The 18,623-nt window shown below is 36.8% G+C and overlaps 1 pseudogene; it reads right to left on the bottom strand.

Annotated features, from left to right (window-relative positions):
* The window catches only part of LOC100464885, a 97,019-nt pseudogene extending 78,659 nt beyond the window's left edge, over positions 1-18,360 (bottom strand).
* Between the last annotated feature and the right edge of the window lie 263 nt (positions 18,361-18,623).

Below are 18,623 nucleotides of genomic sequence, written 5' to 3'. Positions count from 1 at the left end.
CCTTTTTTTTTTTTTTTTTTTTTTTTTTGAGAGAGAGGGTTGAAATTTTAAAGTAGTTCTGGAAGCTTTCAAGAAGAAATAAAGTCTGAAAGGAAGGGACTGAAAAGTCATGTGATTGTAAATAAAGCATTCCTGGCAGAGGGAAAAGCAAGCATAAAATAGCCTGAAGCAGGAGAATTCGTGGTGTGAGGAGGAGGTCAATATGGACAGAAGAGGTGAATTAGAGGGAAAAATATGAATAGTAAGATGAGCAAAATATGGTGGCACTAGAGCCTTTTGAATCAGAGTAAGGATTTTAGCTTTTATTCTAAGTGATGTGGGAAGACTTAGGAGGTTCTGAACAAAGTGACATTATCTTATTTATTTTCTAACAGACTCACTCTGCCTAGTGGGTTGGGAATAAATTTAGGAGCCGTGATAGACACTGGAAGACAAATTAGGAGGCTGATATAATTATTCCAGTGAGTCATGATTTATTTGGGACAGAATGAAGCACCATGTAGGGGCTGGAAAGAGGTTGGATTCTTGATATATTTTAAAAATAGAACTGAGAGTATTTCCTGAAATAGAGGATATTAGTGTGAGGGAAATAGAGGTATTGGGAGTGACTCCAGCATTTTTGGCTTTAATAGGAAGAAGGATAAAGTTGTTATAAATGTGTTGGAGAAAATTTAGGAAGCATAAGTTTGTGGTAGAAGTGATATCAAGATTTCAGTTGTGGATATACAGCATTTGAGAAGCCAAGTAGGTATTGAGTGTCAAGTAGCACATCAAGTAGGATTTGGTTAGAGGATCAGAACCAGTAAGAGTGGTATGGACGAAGGGGTTTATTATAAAGATTAGACTTCCAAAATTATTGGAACTGATGAAGAATTTTTTTAGGAAAGTTGTACTTTTTGTATGTGGTGGTGGTCATCCTGAAATCACTTCAAAAGCAGGGTTGGCAGTTTGGGAGAAAACAGACAGTGAAACAGAGTTATCAGTACAAAACAAGCCCCCCCCCCATGGAAAAATCTACGATGACATAATGGAACCTGTGAGAACAAATTGGAACTTGTGTCTCTTACCCCCTCTTACCTTGCTGATGAGCTTTGCTTGGAGAAGAAGTTGGATCGCTTCTCTACAGAGAACACAATGTGCTCTGTCATAAAACAGAGAAGTTGAAAAGAGAAAATGTAATAACAGCTAGAAAAGATGGATACGGTGACTTTCCTTATTTTTTTTTAAAGATTTTATTTATTTACTTGACAGAGATAGAGACAGCCAGCGAGAGAGGGAACACAAGCAGGGGGAGTGGGAGAGGAAGAAGCAGGCTCAAGGCAGAGGAACCCGATGTGGGGCTCGATCCGACAACGCCGGGATCACGCCCTGAGCTGAAGGCACCCTGAGCCAAAGGCAGACGCTCAACCGCCATGCCACCCAGGCGCCCCTGTGACTTTCCTTATTAACAAAGTGAGCGAGATTACAAAAATTTGTGTGAGCAGCACCAGGCCTGCTTGGTGGCCATTCCTTTGCTTCCACATCTCATTTTTCCCCCTTGTCGTCAACCTTAACTTAGAAATATTAACCCAGATTAGCCAAACTGACACAGTACAAAACTACCAGTGCCATATGTAGGCAGTTACATAGAGTGTCTAGAATGTAGGAAGGAGAAATGGGCTTAAAGTATATACCTGAATTTATTCTTTCAGAGGTGATACTCAAAGTAAAGCAATTGGATTCCATCATCCAAAACATACATGTTGGTAGAAGATAGAAAAGTGTTTTAGAATGAAACCCTGGGGGGGGGAGAAGAAGAAGAGCAAAGTCCCCAGAGCACTCTAAGTTTTTAATATCAAGGATGTGAGGAAGAACTTGCCAAGGACTCTGAGTGGTAGCAATCAGGGTGTAGGATGAAAATCTAGTGAGGGTGGGATCCAAAAACTCAAGCGAAAGCAGAGTGATTCAAGAAATGGAAAGTGATTGTTTCTCCTCTTCCATCCACAATTATTGAATTCCCCCTTTGGGAAAATGAGCTTTGGGTTTTCTTCCAAACTGTTTACCCAGACATAATGAAGAACATAAGACAGTGCCAGTTTTCTTCTCGAAATCCAGCATTGTGATGCTCTCAGATTTGTTTTTCCTTTTCAACAGTTCTTGGCGATTCGTGACCTTTTCTGGTTCCACACAAATTTAAGGGCTGTTTGTTCCAGTTCTTTGAAAAATGTCATTGGTATTTTGATCAGGATGACATTGAAAGTGTAGATTGCTCTGGGTAACATGGACATTTTAACTATGTTAATTCTTCCGATCCATGAGCATGGAATATTTTTCCATCTTTTTGTGTCTTCAACGTCTTTCAAGAGTGATTTGTAGTTTCTAGAATACAGATCCTTTACGTCTCTGGCTAAGTTAATTCCAAGATAACATGATTTTTTGGTGCTGTTGTAAATGGGATGGATTCCCTAATTTCTCTTTCTTCAGTCTCATTGTTTGTGTATAGAAATGCAGCTGATTTCTGAGCATTGATTTTGTATCCCTCCACATTACTGAATTGCTCTATAACTTCTAGTAGTTTGGGAATGGATTCTTTTGGGTTTTCCATATAGAGTATCATGTCATCTGTGAAGAGAGACAGTTTGACGACTTCTTTGCCAATTTGGATACCTTTTATCCCTTTTTGTTGTCTGATTGCTGTTGCAAGGACTTCTAGTACTATGTTGAATAATAGTGGCGAGAGTGGGCATCCTTGTCGTGTTCCTGATCTTAAGGGAAAGGCTTCCAGCTTTTCCCCATTGAGAATGATATTTGCTGTAGGCTTTTCATAGATGGTTTTTATGATTAAGCACAACACAGTCCCATTATCTGGAATGTCCATACTGGAAATAATTTCATCCTTGCTAATTGTGTTCAAACCATATTCTTTAGTTAAGGATCTACATCTTAACAAGTCGAAGAAATGGAGGATTGCTGCAGAATAATTTTAATCCATACTTTGTAATGGCGTCTGTTGCCTGCCTGCCTGGCTGCGGACTGCAGCGTTTTGTCAATATGATTACCACAGCAGAAGCATCTTTGTTTGCTTTACTAGTGAGTGGTTTGCAGTTTTATGTGTGCACCCTAATCTAGTCATATAGGGAATTGTACCTCAAACAGCTAAGTATCCTTGGTCCTCTTTGGCCACAAAGCCTTTACAGGTATAAGCTAAAATCCAGCAGAGTCTGTTTTCTGATATTTATTCAATAGTCATCATTAATTATATCTTCAGTATTGATGGGTAACTGAGTTGTATTTATTGCTGTGTTTATATTTTTAAAGTCTTCTTCAAAATTATCTTCATCTTATGGAGCCCCAATATCATGCTTTAGAATGATAATCAAACCTCTGAGGTTCTCTTTTTCCGTATACATTTTAGGTGTTCCTCCATTTGTTCCATTATTCTACTGTGCTAAATATTTAGCTATAATAGTCAGTATTTAGCCACAATCAGGGTGGCTATGGCCTCCTCCCCCATATGATCCAAATTTTCTCTCAACTCAGGAAATGGTTTATCTAGTTGTAGATCTCCTAATACATTATCTGAGTAAAATTCTATTACTGGATGTTCTTCTATAATGATCTTCCTATAGCCAACCAGCCATATTATCCTACAGATTAAAAGAGAAATGTGGGAATTCCAGAAGATTTCAGCTAAATGTAGTAGTATACTTCAGGGAACCTAGCTGCAACCACAGCAGTAAACCTACGGCAAAAAGAATGGTCATTGCTTGGGTTTTCTGAACTCTCTCCCACAAACTTAATAGATGCATTGTTACTTAATTCTTATAAGAATTCCACAACTGGAGGTCGGTTCTTGCTCACACTGCTGTTTTATAGGAAAAAATAATGTTTTAAGCATCTTCTCTGCTGATCTGATTTCCATCAATAATTGTAAATGAATCAAGATTTAGTAGTTACAAGTTGTTAAAAATTTCAGTTCCTGTGGCTGTTGCATTTATTAGGTAACCTTGAGCAGACCCTAAAGTCTCTTGCCCATGATTACTCCACAACTTCAGCTGCCCAGCCCCCAGAGAATAGCCAGTAACAGCCTGCAAAGTGCCACCATCACTTCCTGAAGATTTTTCTTTTTTTTAATCAGAAACCTTTCTCATTCTTTTTATCTCCAGCGTTATTGAGGTATAATCGATATATAACATTGTGTAAGTGTAAGGTGTACAACATGAAGACATTTTTAAAATTATATTTTAATATAATGAATAATGAAGTTTACTATAAAACCGAAATTTCACCGTGAACATTTTGTGTTCATATGTTGGCCATTTAGAGTGTTGACTTAGAGTGTTACCTTGATGTTCCTGTTCAGTCAAATCTACAGATGAGAGAAAGTTTACAAAGGAGTAAGAATAAACTATCTTGAACAAAAATAAAAAACAAAACCCAACTCTTCAGTTCAGATTTCATTTTAAGCCCATTTTATACTAGTAAGTGGATATGCCAGTATAATTAAATAAAATGTATAAACTAAGACTCTTCAATCTGTCATATAGTCATTTGTCAGTTCTTATACAGAGCTGGTGCTACAGACAGTGTTTATTTTCCGCCCTCAAGCTGGGTCACTTAATTAACCTCTCTTTACCTTTAAAAATAGGGATAGGGGCGCCTGGGTGGCACAGTCGTTGGGTGTCTGCCTTCGGCTCAGGGTGTGATCCCAGCGTTCTGGGATCGAGTCCCACATCAGGCTCCTCCACTAGGAGCCTGCTTCTTCCTCTCCCACTCCCCCTGCTTGTGTTACCTCTCTCACTGGCTGTCTCTGTCAAATAAATAAATAAAATCTTAAAAAAAATAGGGATAAATTGTTCTTTGACTTACCTCAATGAGATGATGTGACTCCTGATGAGATGACATTTTTAAACAATTTGATTGTCTCACAAAATAATTGCCATATGATTTCAAAACCACCGACTGGATTTTTTTCCTATCTGAAGAACAAACCCCTGAAATTAGATTACTCCTGCAGCTTTACATGGATTTGGAATGAAGGGAATTTTTTTTTTCCTACAAGAAAGAATGTATGGTTGTCAAAGGTGTTCTGTCTGACTCAGAGAAATCTCTAGTGATTAAATGATGTTCTCACAAATGTACAGTAGGCCTATGAATCTCTGAAATATGCAGATGAAGTCCTCAAGACAGAAGACTTAGGACTCTGATTCCTGGGTATCAGCTCTCTTCCCTGTGAACTGTTTTGTGGCATCACTAAAATTTACTAAATTTTCCAGATTATAAACCCAGGTTATAAATAGGAGGCATTTTAGTCTACTTTTTTTACCACATACAACCCAATTCTCAAAACTCTGGTGACTCTTCCTCCACATTTTACTAGCATGTCTTGTTTCTTTACCCTCATTAATCCACCTTATTTCAGACTGCATGATCCTCTCTCCTTGAACATTGTGGTGATCTCCTGTCTGTTCGTGCTTTCATTATTATATTTCTCCCTTACCTTCTTCATATTCTTGGCATATGTGATCTGGTCTCCATTCTGTCAAACCTATACTCTGACACTTTCACAAGTAGAGTTTTTATTCCAGTCATGCTGAAAAACATACAGCTTTCTGAAGATATGATGTGTTTTACACTCTAGCCTTTGCACGTGTAACTTCTGTCTGACATGCCCTTTGGTGGGAGATGCAATATGATGTGGTGATTGGTAGTTGGTGTACGGACTGATGATTGGTGTAAAGATTTTGGAAACTGGATGCTGTGTTCAAGTCCTGTGTCTTTCTTTTTTACCTATATGACTTTGGACAGTGTTTTTAAACTTTTTGTCCTCAGTTCCTCATCCTGAAAATGGAGGTGATATCATCATCATCATCAATCTTAAGGGTTTTTGTGAGGCACAGATGGGGTAATTAATGCATGGAGAGCACTTAGCAGTATGTCGTGAACATAGCCAACAACTGATACTATTTTTCTTGTTGTTGTTATTATTGTTTTGTTGTTATTGTTATTATATTTTGGCTATTTGCAGCTTATCCCTTGTTTAAGTTCCAATTTGCTCATTATTATTTTCTTCCTCTGCTGCTGCTGCTCCTTCTTCTCCTCCTCCTCCTCCTTCTTCTTTTTTTTTTTTTTTTCGTTAAAACTTGCCGCCACATTCCTTCCTCTACTTTCAGGGGAATTAATCACTCTGTTTTTTTTTTGTGTGTGTGTGTGCCAATCTTCTATATTCTATAGGTAATTTTATAATGTAGAATTTACAGACAATTGTTAGTATAAGTCTGTCTTGCTCACTGCACTGAGTCTTTCTTGAAGTTAGGGGCTAGGTTTTATTTATTTTCCTAGTCCTACCTTTTGTTACAGAATCTGTTGTAAAATAGATGCTTAATAAATATATTGAATATATGAATGACAAGTAGAATAAAAAAGGGAGTGTCAGAAAATGTCTCCAAGAGGTCCAGTAGGAATCACTGCTTTCTAATTTTGAAGAATATGTGACCCCTAGGGCTTTGATAGAATTATTTTTCCTCAAACACATGAATGCTCTCTTTCCTAGTATTGTGACATGAATACTTAGTGGAGGACCCCTTTTTCTTTCAATTTTGCCTTTAAAGAAATTCTCCTGTTTCCACCCGACTTCTTCATTGACCCAAAAATGTAAAATGATTTGTTCAGCAAAAAGTCCCAGATGGCTTTTGGCAGTTCCAGCTCATTACACTTAGAGGAGCACAATAGGAGATTTATAATGAAATATGTCAGATTTTTTGCACTGTTCTTAGAGCCACAGTTTTGGAAGCGTTAATACTCAGCAGTATTTTCTGAACCATATTAATTTCACAAGTTGAGAATGGGAGAGTAAAGTTTTGGTTTTAATTAGTGGTTAGTTCTCATAGCAATGTTACTCTTATTGGTTTTAATTAGTGGTTAGTTCTCATAGCAATGTTACTCTTATTTGGTTTTAATTAGTGGTTAGTTCTCATAGCAATGTTACTCTTATTTTTTTGGAAAGCATTTTCTCTGCCATTCTTTTGTGCATGTTGAAAGAAATTTTAAAAGTCATCTCAGATGATAAACAATTTAATTGGGAATTTACCTTTAGGCATTTGGGAAAAATTGAATTAGATTTGTTAGTATTTTGATATTTGTCCTTAATGTATAAGTTTGACAAATAATTTTATTATTATTTGCTTTGACAACATACATTAACCAGTACCAAGATACCACATGCATCAGTGATGCATATAAAGAAACTCTTTTCTGATGGCTTCAAGGAAATGTGGGGTTTTTTTAGTTTTGGGGGTTTTTTTTTTTTCTGATCAGCTTTGAACAGCTTTAAAAAAGCTCTTTTTTTTTAATTGAAGTATAGTTGGCACATAATGTTACATTAATTGCAGGTGTACAACATAGGAATTCCACAGGTCTTACATTATGCTATGCTCACCACAAAGGTAGCTACCATCTGCCACCATACAAGGCCATTACAGTACCATTGACTATATTCCCTATGCTGTATCCTTTATCCTTGTGACTTATTCAATTCCATGGCTAGGAGCCTGTATCTCCCATTCCCCTTCACTCATTTTGCCCATTCCCCTGTGGCAACCATCAGTTCTGTCTATTTATGGGTCTGTTTCTGCTAAACAGGGAACTCTCTTAAGTCAAGGACATACGGGTTTGTTTTCAGCCTGCAGATGGTTTAACCTCCACTTAGCTCAGTTACCCTCCATAATTTTATACAATTAATTTCAATGTACATTATCAAAATATATTGGTAAAATATAAAGAGAGGCAGGTAATACCTCGATTTATGTCCCAGATTGAGTATCAAACAGAGGCACAGGACATAGACCAGTTTTATGTAAATGTCTAATACCCTGAAGTCTAATACTATGTCTAATACTATAAAATGTGCTACATGGGGAAAAGATAGTTGTTTCCTACTAGCAGGATGGTGGGCAGGTTGGGTTCTGTATTCCAGAGTGGTGCTGAATTTGTACTAGTGTATCTACCTTATCTTCCCTGATCTGTATAATAATAATGAAATATAATATTTAGTGTAAAACAGTAGATCCTGACCAAACCTAGGGTCGTGTTCGATAAGCAAGTCAGGAATGTCATGCATATATGTACACCACTGAAGAAAACGGGCATGCAATAAAAATTAAACTTGTGCTTTCATCACTTTACTCCATTCAGATGATTTTATTTTCAGTATCCAGTATGTGATTGTTAGAACAACTTTGAACTAATACATTCCTCCCTGCTCTGATTATCTGTGATGTGCAGTAACCCTGATGTTCAGAACAGAAGAGTCACAACAAGCCATGTTTCAGTTTCGAAAAAGAAAGAAAACTTTATTATTATTATAGAAACCTAATAGAGAGAGAAGAACAAAGGAATCTAAACATAGATGAAGGTAATTATAGGCAATAAATGAGAATAAGACAAAGTTGTATCAGATTGGGTACTTACAACATCCAACCTCATGAGCTGGGGGAAGCCCCATGGAAACAGCCAGGCTGGAGTCCCAATTGAGAGGCCTGGGAGGAAGGTCCTCCCCTCAGATGAGACTTTCAATTGGCCATGCCCATGCCCGTAAGGGCCATCTTTATAGGGCAAATAACAGGGTTTGAAATTAAATATTTGTTCGCCTACATACAGGTAGGAGCAAGCTGCATTTCTATGTTGTCATGTTTCTATATTTTCAAGGAGCCTGGGCTTTGTGTGTCTACCTCCCCTCCCGATTCCATTCTGGGGGGCCAGCCCAGCCTGGAGTAGGAGGGGATGTGAAACACGATTTGCAGCTCTTGGTGTCCAGAACAGAAAAACCAGTTCTGACCCGGAGGCCAGATCATATATTTCAAACAATCAGACTCCCAAGGTTATTTACACAGCACAAATCTTGCAAACAACATTCTTTAGCTTGCGCATGCACGTGCAGGTCCAGCGGGTTTGTTATGTGGGACAAATCACAGAAACATCTATCCATATAGAATACCTGGTGTGAGGGATGCCTGGGTGGCTCAGTTGGTTAAGCCTCTGCCTTTAGCTCAGGTCATGATCCCAGAGTCCTGGAATTGAGTCCCACGTCAGGCTCCTTGCTCAGCGGGAAGCCTGCTTCTCCCTCTACGTCTGCAGCTCCTCCTGCTTGTGCTCGCTCGCTCTCTCTGATAAATAAATTAAATTTTTATTAAAAAAAAAAGAATAACTGGCATGTCCCCTTAGTGCCCTGCTTCTAGTAAACCCAATAGATGTTTGCAGTAGAGATGGCCTTTCTTGCAGCATGTTACCTTTCCTGTATGCCCCATCGTATAATCCTGTTTTATTTTCTTTGTTAGAATTCTCATTTTATATTTCATTTAACATTTTAACTTATTTTGTGGTCTGTTTATACCATAAGAATATAAATTGAGGGTACGGAATACATTCATCTCAGTTTCTTCTGTATTCCTGGAGCTAAGAATGATAATTGGTATGTAATTAGTACTAGGATTTATCTTGGAATGATCCAACAAGTATCTTAAATAATAGATTATTCAAGTCACACAATAAATGGAAAAAAAAAAAAACAAGATACAAATAAAGCCAGTTTTTCTGAAGCCAGAGCCCATTATCAATATTTTACATACCATGACCTCATGACTCAAGGTTATTGATTTCCCCTCATTCTAATTCACTCTACAAATACTAAATTTTCTAGTCAGTTTAGAACAAACCTAGCCCTCTAGGGGTGAGGAATTGCCAGGAATTTTATGTTTAAGGTAGAGTCACATTCTTTGAGTAGATTTGTGTTTGAGCAAGGAAGGCATGTTCTCTTTGAGCTTGGCTAGTTTAGAACCCATATTAGATAGCTTCAGACTCACAGAGGGGCACCCATATCTTCACTGACAGACTAAATTGCAGTGATCCTTGAATTCTTCTGGATTGGACTGAATTCAGCTACTGGAAAATATGACCTCAAACAGAACGCTGCTGAGCACTTTCAAATACTTTTTATTATTATTATTATTATTATTGTTATTATTATTATTATAAGCTTAATATCTTCTTGAGGTTTACAATGCTCTTAAATAGTTAACACAAGGATAGCTTGAGTTATTAAAGGCTAGTGTGTAGAATTCAAATTCTGTAGATATAATATAGCCCAAAAATAACATCTGGAGAACTGAGCTGTTCTTTCATGTACGCATGCATGCCAGTATTAGTAGGCACACTATTTTCTAGGCAGTGCTTTAGCACTGGAAAAATGTACAGTTGTTATTCAAAATGAATATTAATTATTAATATGATATATCAGTTACATTGACCAAACAGTTATTCACTACTCCACAAGGGAAGAAAACAAACAGGTGATTTATTTGTCGTTTTAATTTTGCAGAGTTTCAAGATAGGATGTTTCTGATATTCAGTACATTAATTTTACTGGTAATTAGCCCCACAACACTGTTAGAAAAACTGCCAAGTCCTTTTATGCTCCAGTTTGTTGATTTGCAAATTGATTATGTCCAAAGAGAAACGTAAATCAGAGTGTCCATATCTGTTTTTTAGGTTTGTATAGTACATTATTTTACTAATACACATATATGTTTAATATAAAGTTCTCTACTTCATGGAATACATGATGGGTGGATGTCAACTTGGATGACCTCTTAAGCGCTTCTTTCATGTTATTTTATCTTATCCAATTCATATTCAGTCTTCAAAAAATACTAATATATTTCTAGTTTGAGCTCCGAATCTCATGGTATTTCTTATTTCTGTTTTCCCTGCCCATACCCCAAACAGCCAGTTACCAGTTATTATCAATTTTTGAAATACATCTCAATTCCTTCTCTTTCTCTCTCTCTCTCTCTTTTTTTTTTCACCATTCTCACTTGGAATGCCCCAGTTTCAACTGTAGTCCTGCTTTGGACCACGTGTTGTCTCCTTCCAGTACACTTCCACATTAATTTTGCATTGCCCTCTTTAGAACAGGGGTCAAAAGTTTTGTGTTGGTTTATGTCCTCTATAAAAAATAAAATCTAAACTCTTTTGCAGTAAGGCATCCAGGCCCTTTGTGACCTGCCTCAAATACCCTGTCCTTCTCCTATGACTCCCTCACACACATTCTATATGTGACATATATATGACACATATTTTTTTTAATGTGACACATATTTTCACACATTTTTTTTAATGTGACATGCCACTCTTTCTATCATTCTTTCCCGACTCTTATTAATCTCTATGTGTGCCTCAAGACCAAGCTCTCATTCTGCTTCCCGGATACAGCTTTGTATCAAAGTCCATGCCACTACATGCATTAACTTATTATAATAGTTTTTGTGCTTTATAATAGGGTTTCTTCCATTTGTTTCTCTCATTAGGCTGAAAGTTCCTTTAAATATGTACACCAAGAGTTATTTCTTTCTTATGATTTCACAAAAATGTAGGAGAAGGCCTAGGCTATATAAAACACTCGGTAAACATCAAATGAGCAAAATAGATCCATTCTTCATTCTCACTCTTCTTGAAATATCCATCATCTCCAAGGGTTAAATTTATGACAAATTTTAATGTAGTACCTATCAAGAAAGCCAAGATTATAGCTCTCATTTTTTTATACCTAACAACATCTCCTGAGCTTTTTTAATGTTTCAAAGAGAAAATCTTCATTGTGGGAACGTTTTTACTACAGAAAGATCTAAGTATAAATCAACTGGGAAATTTAACTTTGTAACAGACAGACATTGTTTCTTAAAATGTTACTATTCCAAAATAAGTCATTATATGGAGGAAAAAAAAAGATCTCTGTGCTGAAAGTTGGAAAAAGAAAGAAAGTCTGGCTTTTGGGAAGGTATTATAAATCAGATTAATGAAAGAGTCCCATTATATGCCATAAAGGTTTTATGTGCTATAAAATGTGAAGAGTAATTCAAAGTTGTGAATTGACACAGACAAAAACCTAAAGAAACCCACTGAAGTTTTGAACTCTAGCCATAACTATAAATTTACATTCTGCTCAGAGTTTCTGTGTAAATATCTCAAAAGATATGTCTGGTGACTAAGTTGTTTGGATAACCTGGGCATCCAGCGCTTGGATATTTGAGGCATGAAGGAACTTCTCACTCATCATCCTGGAGGACTAGCTTTTTTATTTTTACTCTCATATAAATATGATTTTATTATTCACTCATATGCATTTCCTCATTATCTCTCTATCAAGAGAAAAATATAAATGAAAATGCCTGCATTATTTAGGAAGCCTTTTCAAAACGTATTCCCAACACTGTGGGGAGGCAGCTCTCCAAGACATCTCTAAATGCTTTGTGACAGAGTTTATTCGCAAGGAGGTTTGCATAGCAAACAGCCTTAGAAACTAGAGCTAGTTTCTTCCTCTTGGTCACAAAGTAGACATATTTCCTTACCAGGATAATAAAGATCCTGCCTTCCTGCCAAGCAAAGGTTGATCAGATTTCCCTTTATAAAATTGAGAGTTTTCTAAGCTCGGTTTCCTCAGCTGTATGATAGAACCCACTGTATGTACATTATTCACCGGGATCTGCTTCATGTCTTCCCTATGGGGCTTGGGGACAAGGGAAACTGATAGAAACATGGAACTCAATGCTGCCTGCTGCGTAGTGGTTATTTCCATAGTATGGAAATCCATTTGACTCATTATCTCCATACTAATATAGTATATGAACATGTGATCAACATCAAGGTTGATCCAGCAGCCGCAGCCGGCACTGCTGCTTGGCCACTACACAGCCTTGCTTTCCTGATTCATTTCCTGGCGCTCTATATACCTCACACTCTGTGCTGTAGTTTGTAGTTCCTGGAACATGTTGTGCTGCTTCTATGTTTTTTGTTTTTTGTTTTTTCTTTCACCTGCTGTTTGTGTATCTGCTTGGCTCTGGTTATCTTCTTTACAGAGTAAATTTTACCTTATTGTCTCCTTCCCATGAAAATTTTCTTGACTTTTACAGGTACCAGGCTTTATTCAAGTCATGTGCTTCTCTATTAAACTTTTAACAAATTTCAATTTTATGTATAATTATTTTATTTTTCATTATTTAGATTTGTGTAAGATGCATATATCAAACTACTCAGTAACTGATATGTGCAAATCAGTAATAGATAGTAGATGGAGATAGGTTGTAAACAGTGCAGAAATGGTTCCTAATCTCTAGAAACTTACAGAGAATTGGGAAAGATGAACATCATGCAGATCTAGAAGTAAACAACAAAGAGATCAAACAATACGAGGTCCACTCTTGGAACATTTCGCTGTGGAAAAGATGCTTCAGTTGAGGCCTGAATGGAAAGTAGAAATAGTTCACAAAAGACTTGATAGATATTATTATATAACACAGCATGACATCTAGCCAGCACTCAGTAAATATTCGAGGAATGAAACGAATAAAACAATCCATTTTTCTTCAATTTTTAATATATCCTCTAGGTTTGTATAGTCCTCTTCTAATTCCTGACAGTTTTTGAAAGACACGTTTAAGTCTTATTCATGACTTCCTAAGAGTGATAAAAAAAATTATCCTCTTAAAACAAACGGTTTCAAGTCCTATAATGGTAGTACCTGTGTGCTGCGTTCTTCCCTCTAGGACACTGGTTATTAAACCTAAAGGGATAAAGGGTATGTTACTAAAAACTCACATGTTGGATATAGTGTAGAAACAAAATGGGCCTGATATTTTCCTGTTTATAAAAATAAACAGAATTACCTGTTTTTGTAAAGGAAAAAAAAAAGAGGGAAGGGTAGTGGATGTGATTATATGCAGGTAATATGAAAGATCATGTGGTAATGGAAAGATTCTCAGTCTTGACTGTATCAATGCTAATATCCTGGCTATGATAGTGTATTGTAGTTTTACAATATGTTATGATTAGGGTAAAATGGTTTGAGAGTATATGAGATCTCTCATTATTATGACTACATGTAAATTTACAATTAGCTTAAAAAGTTTAATTTGAACAAAAACAATATGTATATACCATTTACTTAGTATAAAGTTTAGTTGCCTTGCTTTAAAAAAAAAAAAAGTTTGGGATTAAACAGCAGGATGTTCTTACTTAAACTGATGGAGGGCAGAGTGCCTGGGTGGTTCAGTGGGTTGAGGGTCCGACTCTTGATCTCAGCTCAGGTCTTCATCTCAGAGTTGTGAATTCAGGCCCTGCAGTGGGCTCCACGCTGAGTGTGGAGCCTACTTTAAAATAAAATAAAATAATAAAATAAAATAAAATAAAATAAAAAAAATGATGGGAAATAATTGGAGGTACTATTATTTGGAGAAACATTTTGCTTTAGAGAAAAATCACTGCAGTGGAATTTGGGAGGCCAGGATTATGACTGTTGCTCCGTCACTAAGGGAACAGAGATCCAAGAAATGAGTCTTTTAAATCATTGGACTTCACTTTCCTCATGTGAAATATGTGTGGATTTGTTTAGATGATCTTAAAGTTTGCTTCAATTGATGATGTGATGATAATAGAATAAATGCTAGTGGATTTTCTCCAAAGCACTCAATATATTTATTTCCCATAAATATATCCTTCTGAGTTTAAAATAATTTACTTATTCTTGTATTTTAATATGTGAGCTATAGGCTTTCATGAAATCTCACTTTGTTTCTGTAAACTGTAAAATGATATGGAGGAATTAATAATTATGAATTGCTAAAATTTAATATCAACCAAATAGATTATAATTGCACATTGTCTTATAGTTTAATGTCAAAACAAAAATCTGTTTTTATTATGTTCTCCCATTTGTTCGTGTAAAATATGAGCTGTGTCCTTCATGTAAGTTGTGCCTAGTGAAAAATTAAGGCAAATTTGATACCTAGAAAATTCTTGCACACAAATGTGAATGCATACACATACCTACACACACATACACCCACACCCACACATAAATATAATTTGTATATATTTATATATATGTATACATATATGTATATGGTGTATATATATATATATATATCAATGTAGGATTTTTTTCATTTACCCATTTTATTCAAAATATTAAAGTTAAGTCGCTGAGTTTTATGAGTCAAAATAAATTCTAAATGTGTATCCTAATTTTTCAAAGATTTCTATTATAATATGAAGTGTACATATGAAATATACACAACATAAAAAGCATTTTTATAAAGATTTATTAGGTAGAGAAAGACAGGTGGGCAATTTACATTACTACTAAATTCCTATCCTTAGGGGGCAACAACTCATGGGACCATCTGCGGGACTTACTACAAATAAATTTTCCTCTAGAGCATTTTGATAAGTACATAGCTTCTAGAAAATGCAAGCTCAAGCATTCTGTATCCTTTTTCCTCTCCTCTGAGCCTGAAGAGTCAATATCCTCCTTCAGAGACTGAATACATTTCTGCCTTGTAAAGGCGCTATATTTGACACTGTCTTTAAAATGATAAACAACAGGGGCGCCTGGGTGGCACAGCGGTTAAGCGTCTGCCTTCGGCTCAGGGCATGATCCCAGCGTTCTGGGATCAAGCCCCACATCAGGCTCTTCTGCTATGAGCCTGCTTCTTCCTCTCCCACTCCCCCTGCTTGTGTCCCCTCTCTCGCTGGCTGTCTTTATCTCTGTCGAATAAATAAATAAAATCTTTAAAAAAAAAATAAAATAAAATGACAAACAACAGGGATGCCTGGGTCCAGTTCTTGATTTTGGCTCAGGTCATAATCTCAGGGTCATGATCCCAGGGTCAGGGGGTTCTGCTTTTCTCCCTCTGCTTCTCCTTCTGCCCTTACCCCTGCTCACATGCACATGCAATCTCTCTCTTTCAAAGATAGATAGATGATAGATAGATAGATAGATAGATAGATAGATAGATAGAGACAAAATCATATCAATATCTTCTGAAGATAATATAAAAATCATATCAGGGTGGGGGCGCCTGGGTGGCTGCGCAGTCGTTAAGCATCTGCCTTCGGCTCAGGGCGTGATCCCAGCGTTCTGGGATCGAGCCTTACATCAGGCTCCTCGGCTAGGAGCCTGCTTCTTCCTCTCCCACTCCCCCTGCTTGTTTCCCTCTCTCGCTGGCTGTCTCTGTCAAATAAATAAATACAATCTTAAAAAAATAAAATCATATTAGGGTGAGGTCATTTATTTTTCTATAGAATGAATAGAATAACATTTAAGTAACACAAATAATTTTCTTTGGGTGATGATTACTTCCTGCTCAATAATTATAATCATTTTTTTTTCTTTTAATACTTCTTCATCTGTTTATGTCACAGAAAGCCCCTCAGGCTGATCCCAAATGCTTCATTTCTATACGGAATAATTATTAGAGTCTATATGTCAGTTGCATTATTGGCTTGTTGGAAAATTTGTCTAGATCTCTAATATAAGTTAAGACCATTTAAAAATATTATTTGAACTGTAGCTTAGAAGGAGTAATGTAAGGCATATATAATCTGCCTTATATCCCCTTAGGCTTTTGTAACTGAACTTTCAAGTCTTATACTCTAGAATCATAGTCATATAGATCTTGATTGTGTTATGGTAACTGTGTCTCTTTGGGACCCAGGGATGTCTTTAAAAAGACAGAGACCAAATTGAATGCCAGTAATTTTGGAAATTTTATCTGTTTGCAGTCAAAAAGCCATACAGACAGTAATCTCTGCAATATCTCACACCTACCTCTGAGTAGTAAATTATTAACCAAGACTTTTGTAGGCCAACAAAAGTTCTTTCTGTTAGGACAAAATTACAGGGTTTTTTTTTCCCCTTTTCTTTTTACTCAATTTCATTTTTCTTGCAAACAGTGTGAAACTGTCCAGATGAATGGTGTCATGCCAGCAACATTGCTAAGAAAAACAGAATAAATCAGCTTGGCATAATGGTATTTGCCGTCTATTCTAAAAGATCTACTTCTGTCTTCCTGTTATCTTGTATCATATGGTCTTCAGCATCTGTCCATTCAAAAAAGAAAGGATACTGGAATGACTTCATAGGTGTCTAACTATTGCAGTCACTCAGGGACCCACGATAAGGGCCTTTCACTTGGAATTTAATGTTCTGCAGTTGCTATTTTGAAATTACTAGTATTTTTATCTTTGAATATATGTTTTATAAGTGAAATATGATAGGGCAAAGAAGTATGTACAGGATGCTTGGAATTTGGGCTCCCATATGGTCTTATCTGTTGCTGGATGGGTTCTGAGCCACCTACTACCTTATCCTTTAGTGTCCTGGGACCCTCTTGGTTCCACCCTATGACTGCTTCTACCTTTTTCTCCTGGTGGGCCTGGCTGTGGGTGTGAGGAGTGTCAGGTTTGGTCCTTATGCCCCACAGCATCTAAGGGCAGGGCAGCACCTGTCCCATGCTGGCAGCATCATGAGGCATCTGGTGAGTGGTCAGCCAGAAGCTATCTCTAGATGGTGCTGAGCTTCTCCCTTATTATTCTAGATCCCCATATTGAGTCTGTCTTGACACAGAGATTTAAAAAACCCTGGGAGGCACTCATCTACCACAAGTTGTACGTTGTCTCATTGAAAGAAGAGACATGTAGCTCCCGCAGTCAGCACATGGCACATTTGTCTGGCAGCTGTTGGAAGGGTTGATCTAGAACCCTTCTGCTATGGTAAAGTGATGCATCCTGATATCTGTGGGTGTCTGCACTTGCGCCATGAGTGTCACTTGCCTAGGAGGACTCCCTTGACCAGCTCTGTCAGTGTGGGAAGGTGAGGATCTCTATTCCTCCTTTCAGTCTTCCTATAAATGATGTGGGCACCCTCCCTGGTCAAGCCACAAAATAGGAATTCTGTTAATTTTAGTAATTCCTCATGCACTTTAAATGTTGTGAACATTTGCATTCAAAATTGGCCTTGCACAATATAGATTAATGGCTGTGTATGTCTGTGCGCTAATATATATTATGTATATGCTAATTAAAATTTTTAATTTTTCTTTTGCTTGGAACATTAAATAGCCAATGAAAACACATGATACACTGACAGTCAGACCGTGAAGACAGAAAAATGCTCCACTAATGGCATGTTCCCCTGCTTTTTAAACAAGGGATCCTACAGTTTCATTTTGAACTAGGTCCTGCACATTATGTTGCCAGCCCTGGGGGAGACTGAGATTTCGCTGTTGGCAATGTCCATTCTTCATATCCTGATAAAAATGTCCTACCTGTGAAATTATTGAATGTGAAAAAGGTATTTTAAGATAATTAAAGAACATATTTTTGGAGCAAATGACCCTGTTTTATATTTAATTTAAACCAGAGGAATTAAATATTGCTTAGGGGAGAATACAATTTGCTGAAGGAAGTTGACATATTGTCTCATTGTGGTACAGCTATGATGCTTACCTGAGGATTCCAGATGATGCCCAATAGTATCACTGAAGTCATGTTGGCATAAGGGTGTCAGAGCACATGGGATCCTCTTTTTGAAAACTATAATAGCTTTGATCAATTAAAACAAGCTGGAGAAAAAAATCTGATATGAAATAAACTTGACAAAACGGTATATTGTCTTGATCAAGACCACGTAAGACAAATGATGTAGAATAATGGATGATTGATTTCCAAATATACAGATGTAGCATATTTAAGTCAGGCATGTTGAACTTGTATTTTCAATTATCTGTGAGTTTCAGTTTGCTCAGGAAATA

The sequence above is a fragment of the Ailuropoda melanoleuca genome, chromosome 16 (assembly GCF_002007445.2).
Source record: "Ailuropoda melanoleuca isolate Jingjing chromosome 16, ASM200744v2, whole genome shotgun sequence".
Taxonomy (NCBI): Eukaryota; Metazoa; Chordata; class Mammalia; order Carnivora; family Ursidae; genus Ailuropoda; species Ailuropoda melanoleuca.
This window is presented reverse-complemented; position numbering and strand designations above follow the sequence as displayed.